Here is a 6,063-nt window from a genome sequence, read left to right on the forward strand (position 1 = left end):
AAAGTGGAATGCACTTTAATAGTTCGGATAGTCCTGTATTCATTAATGAGCAAATCCATAAGAATGCACAAGCTACTACTGTTCTTCTAGCTTCATTGTGCAGGGATGAATATAACAAAGTGAGTGGCTTGGACAACGCCAAGCAAATCTGGGATACCCTCAAGATCTCTCATGAGGGAAATGACGCTACCTTGCTCACCAAAATGGAGTTGGTGGAGGGCGAACTTGGAAGATTTGCTATGATAAGGAGGGAGGAGCCAACCCAAACATACAACCGGCTCAAAACCCTTGTCAACAAGATAAGGAGCTATGGAAGCACGCGATGGACGGACCACGACGTCGTCCGCCTAATGCTAAGGTTCTTTACCGTTCTTGATCCTCATTTGGTTAATAATATTCGTGAGAATCCCAGGTACACCAAAATGTCGCCCGAAGAAATTCTTGGAAAATTTGTGAGTGGGCGAATGATGATCAAGGAGGCAAGGTACGTGGACGACGCGTTGAATGGTCCAATCCATGAGCCTCAACCCATTGCCCTCAAGGCAACAAGAAGCAAGGAAGCGCTACCCAGCAAGGTGGCGCAAATTGAGGCAGCCGGTCTTAATGATGAAGAAATGGCCCTCATCATCAAGAGATTCAAGACGGTGCTTAAGGGTCGCAATGGACAGCCGAGCAAGACTAAGACCAAGGGGAAGCGATCATGCTTCAAATGCGGTAAGCTTGGTCATTTTATTGCTAACTGTCCTGATAATGAAAGTGACCAGGAAAAGGGGAACAAAAGGGAGAAGAAGAAGCACTACAAGAAAGCCAAGGGCGAGGCGCATCTAGGCAAGGAGTGGGATTCGGATTGCTCCTCCTCCGACTCCGACAATGAGGGACTCGCCGCCACCGCCTTCAACAAATCAACCCTCTTCCCCAACGAGCGTCACACATGCCTTATGGCAAGGGAGAAGAAGGTATGTACTCGCAACACTACCTATGCTTCTTCAAGTGAGGACGAATCTAGTGATGAGGATGAAGTAGATTATTCATGTTTGTTCAAGGGCTTAGATAGATCTAAGATAGACAAAATTAATGAATTAATTGATGCCTTGAATGAAAAGAATATACTTTTAGAAAAGCAAGAGGATTTGTTATATGAAGAACATGATAAGTTTGTAGAGGCTCAAAAATCCCTTGCATTAGAAATTAAGAGAAATGAAATGCTTGCTTGTGAAGTGTCAACATGCCATGATTCAATTTCTAAATTAAAGAGCATTAATGATGACTTAAATGCTAAACTAGTAGAAGCACATAAATCCAACTCTTGTTTTGAACATGTTGAAATTTGCACTAGGTGTAAGGATGTTGATGTTAATGCTTGTAGTGAACACGTAGTTTCCATTTCAAAATTGAATGATGAATTAGCTAGTCTTAATGCCCAACTTAAGACTAGCAAAAGTGATTTTGAGAAACTAAAATTTGCTAGGGAGGCCTACACGGTTGGTAGACACCCCTCAATTAAGGATGGGCTTGGCTTCAAGAGGGAAGCCAAAAACTTGAAAAGCCATAAGGCTCCCATCCCCGCCAAGGAGAAAGGGAAGGCCCCTATGGCTACTAGTGCTAAAATGAACCATGCATTTTTATATCATGATAGAAGACAAACTAGAAATGTAAGTCATGATGCTTTTGATTCATATGTTTATGATTCTCATGCCATGTTTGCTCCTAGTTCCTCTTATGTGTATGATAGAAATGTTACTAGGAGAAATGTTGTTCCTAAAAGAAATGCTATTCATCATGTGCCTAGAAGGAATGTTATTCATGCTCCTAGGAAAATAGCAAATGAACCTTCTACAATTTATTGTGCTTTGAATGCTTCATTTGCAATTTGTAGAAAGGATAGAAAAGTAATTGCTAGGAAGTTAGGGGCAAAATGCAAGGGTGATAAAACTTGCATTTGGGTCCCTAAGGAAATCATGACTAACCTTGTAGGACCCAACAAGAGTTGGGTACCTAAGACCCAAGCCTAAATTTGCCTTGCAGGTTTATGCATCCGGGGGTTCAAGCTGGATTATTGATAGCGGATGCACAAACCATATGACGGGGGAGAAGAAAATGTTCACCTCCTACGTCAAGAATAAGGATTCCCAAGATTCAATCATATTCGGTGATGGGAATCAAGGCAAGGTAAAAGGGTTAGGTAAAATTGCGATTTCTAATGAGCATTCTATCTCTAATGTATTTTTAGTAGAGAGTCTTGGATATAATTTGCTATCTGTTAGTCAATTATGTCATATGGGATACAACTGTCTGTTTACAAATATAGATGTGTCTGTCTTTAGAAGAAGTGATGGTTCACTAGCTTTTAAGGGTGTATTAGACGGCAAACTTTATTTAGTTGATTTTGCAAAAGAAGAGGCCGGTCTAGATGCATGCTTAATGGCTAAGACTTGCATGGGCTGGCTGTGGCATCGCCGCTTAGCACATGTGGGGATGAAGAACCTTCACAAGCTTCTAAAGGGAGAACACGTGATAGGATTGACTAACGTGCATTTCGAAAAAGATAGACCTTGTGCAGCTTGTCAAGCAGGTAAACAAGTGGGAGGAGCACATCACAGCAAGAACGTGATGACCACTTCAAGACCCCTGGAGCTGCTGCATATGGACCTCTTCGGACCTGTCGCCTATCTGAGCATAGGAGGAAGTAAGTATGGTTTAGTTATTGTTGATGACTTTTCCCGCTTCACTTGGGTGTTCTTTTTGCAGGAAAAGTCCGAAACCCAAGGGACTCTCAAACGCTTCCTCAGGAGAGCTCAAAATGAGTTTGAGCTCAAAGTGAAAAAGATAAGGAGCGACAACGGGTCCGAGTTCAAGAACCTTCAAGTGGAGGAGTTCCTTGAAGAAGAAGGGATCAAGCACGAGTTCTCCGCTCCCTACACACCACAGCAAAATGGTGTGGTAGAGAGAAAGAACAGGACGCTCATCGACATGGCAAGGACGATGCTAGGAGAGTTCAAGACCCCCGAGTGCTTTTGGACGGAAGCCGTTAACACTGCTTGCCACGCCATCAACAGGGTCTACCTTCATCGTCTCCTCAAGAAGACGTCGTATGAGCTACTAACCGGTAACAAACCCAATGTATCGTACTTTCGTGTATTTGGGAGTAAATGCTACATTCTAGTGAAGAAGGGTAGAAATTCTAAATTTGCTCCCAAAGCTGTAGAAGGGTTTTTGTTAGGTTATGACTCAAATACAAAGGCGTATAGAGTCTTCAACAAATCATCGGGTTTGGTTGAAGTCTCTAGCGATGTTGTATTTGATGAGACTAATGGCTCTCCAAGAGAGCAAGTTGTTGATTGTGATGATGTAGATGAAGAAGATGTTCCGACGGCCGCTATACGCACCATGGCGATTGGAGAAGTACGGCCACAGGAACAAGATGAGCAATATCAACCTTCTTCCTCAATTATGGTGCATCCCCCGACTCAAGACGATGAACAGGTTCATCAAAAGGAGGCGTGTGATCAAGGGGGAGCACAAGGTGATCAAGTGATGGAGGAAGAAGCGCTACCGGCACCTCCAACCCAAGTTCGAGCGATGATTCAAAGGGATCATCCCGTCGATCAAATTCTTGGTGACATTAGCAAGGGAGTAACTACTCGATCTCGATTAGTTAATTTTTGTGAGCATTACTCCTTTGTCTCTTCTATTGAGCCTTTCAGGGTAGAGGAGGCCTTGCTAGATCTGGACTGGGTGTTGGCCATGCAGGAGGAGCTCAACAACTTCAAGCGCAATGAAGTTTGGACACTGGTGCCTCGTCCGAAGCAAAATGTTGTGGGAACCAAGTGGGTGTTCCGCAACAAACAGGACGAGCACGGGGTGGTGACGAGGAACAAGGCTCGACTTGTGGCAAAAGGTTATGCCCAAGTCGCAGGTTTGGACTTTGAGGAGACTTTTGCTCCTATGGCTAGGCTAGAGTCAATTCGTATCTTGCTAGCATATGCCGCTCACCATTCTTTCAGGTTGTACCAAATGGATGTGAAGAGCGCTTTCCTCAATGGGCCAATCAAGGAGGAGGTGTACGTGGAGCAACCCCCTGGCTTCGAGGATGAACGGTACCCCGACCACGTGTGTAAGCTCTCTAAGGCGCTCTATGGACTTAAGCAAGCCCCAAGAGCATGGTATGAATGCCTTAGAGACTTTCTAATTGTTAATGCTTTCAAGGTTGGGAAAGCCGATCCAACTCTTTTTACAAAGACATGTGATGGTGATTTGTTTGTGTGCCAAATTTATGTCGATGATATAATATTTGGTTCTACTAACCAAAAGTCTTGTGAAGAGTTTAGCAGGGTGATGACGCAGAAATTCGAGATGTCGATGATGGGCGAGTTGAACTACTTCCTTGGGTTCCAAGTGAAGCAACTCAAAGACGGCACTTTCATCTCCCAAACGAAGTACACGCAAGATTTGCTAAAGAGGTTTGGGATGAAGGACGCCAAGCCCGCAAAGACGCCGATGGGAACCGACGGACACACAGACCTCAACAAAGGAGGTAAGTCTGTTGATCAAAAAGCATACCGGTCAATGATAGGTTCTTTGCTTTACTTATGTGCTAGTAGACCGGATATTATGCTTAGCGTATGCATGTGTGCTAGATTTCAATCCGATCCTAAGGAATGTCACTTAGTGGCGGTGAAGCGAATTCTTAGATATTTGGTTGCTACGCCTTGCTTCGGGCTTTGGTATCCAAAGGGGTCTACCTTTGACTTAGTTGGATACTCAGACTCCGACTATGCTGGATGTAAGGTCGATAGGAAGAGTACATCGGGGACGTGCCAGTTCTTAGGAAGGTCCCTGGTGTCATGGAATTCTAAGAAACAAACTTCCGTTGCCCTATCCACCGCTGAGGCCGAGTATGTTGCCGCAGGACAGTGTTGCGCGCAACTACTTTGGATGAGGCAAACCCTCCGGGACTTTGGCTACAATCTGAGCAAAGTCCCACTCCTATGTGACAATGAGAGTGCTATCCGCATGGCGGAGAATCCTGTTGAGCACAGCCGCACAAAGCACATAGACATCCGGCATCACTTTTTGAGAGACCACCAGCAAAAGGGAGATATCGAAGTGTTTCATGTTAGCACCGAGAACCAGCTAGCCGATATCTTTACCAAGCCTCTAGATGAGAAGACCTTTTGCAGGCTGCGTAGTGAGCTAAATGTCTTAGATTCGCGGAACTTGGATTGAATTGTAGCATACATGTGTTTATGCCCTTGATCAGGTTCATTCTGCATTTTGTTGCTTACTGTGGTGCTCAAGTTGTACAAACACTCCCTGGACCTCACAAGTCCGTTGCAAAGTGATGCACATGTTTAGGGGGAGATGTGTTACAACTTGACCCTTTGAGACTAACCATTTGCTTGAGTCTGCTTGATTTAGTCTCGAAGGAGAATTGAAAGGGAAAAGGTGGACTTGGACCATGAAAGACTTCCACTGCACTCCGATGAGAGGGTAATTTATTTCAAGTTCATCTCTATGATCTTATTGCCTTTGTACTCTTAATTGAAGATTTTGGTGAGGCAATGGGGTTAAAAGGCCACGATTGATCCCGTTTTGGTGCTTGATGCCAAAGGGGGAGAAAATAAAGGCCAAAGCAATAAATGGATCAGCTACCACTTGAGAAATTTTGAAAATAGTAGAATAGAGTTTTTGTTTTGTCAAAAGCTTTTATTGTATCTTATTGTCTCTATTGTCAAAAGTTGGCTTCTTGTGGGGAGAAGTATTGATTATGGGATTTAGGGGGAGTTTTTGAAATCTTTGATCAATCTCTTTTGAAATGACTCTCTTTATGCTTCAACATGTGTGTTTGACTTAGAGATAGAGATTTGAGTCTGATTTGCAAAAACAAACCAAGTGGTGGCAAAGGATGATCCATATATGCCAAAATTGAACCAAAACCAATTTGAGTTTTCATTTGAAGTGATTTTGCACTTGTTCTAGTTGCTTTATGTTGTGTTGGCATAAATCACCAAAAAGGGGGAGATTGAAAGGGAAATGTGCCCTTGGGCCATTTCTAAGTATTTT

Source organism: Zea mays, chromosome 1, assembly GCF_902167145.1.
Source record: "Zea mays cultivar B73 chromosome 1, Zm-B73-REFERENCE-NAM-5.0, whole genome shotgun sequence".
Taxonomy (NCBI): domain Eukaryota; kingdom Viridiplantae; phylum Streptophyta; class Magnoliopsida; order Poales; family Poaceae; genus Zea; species Zea mays.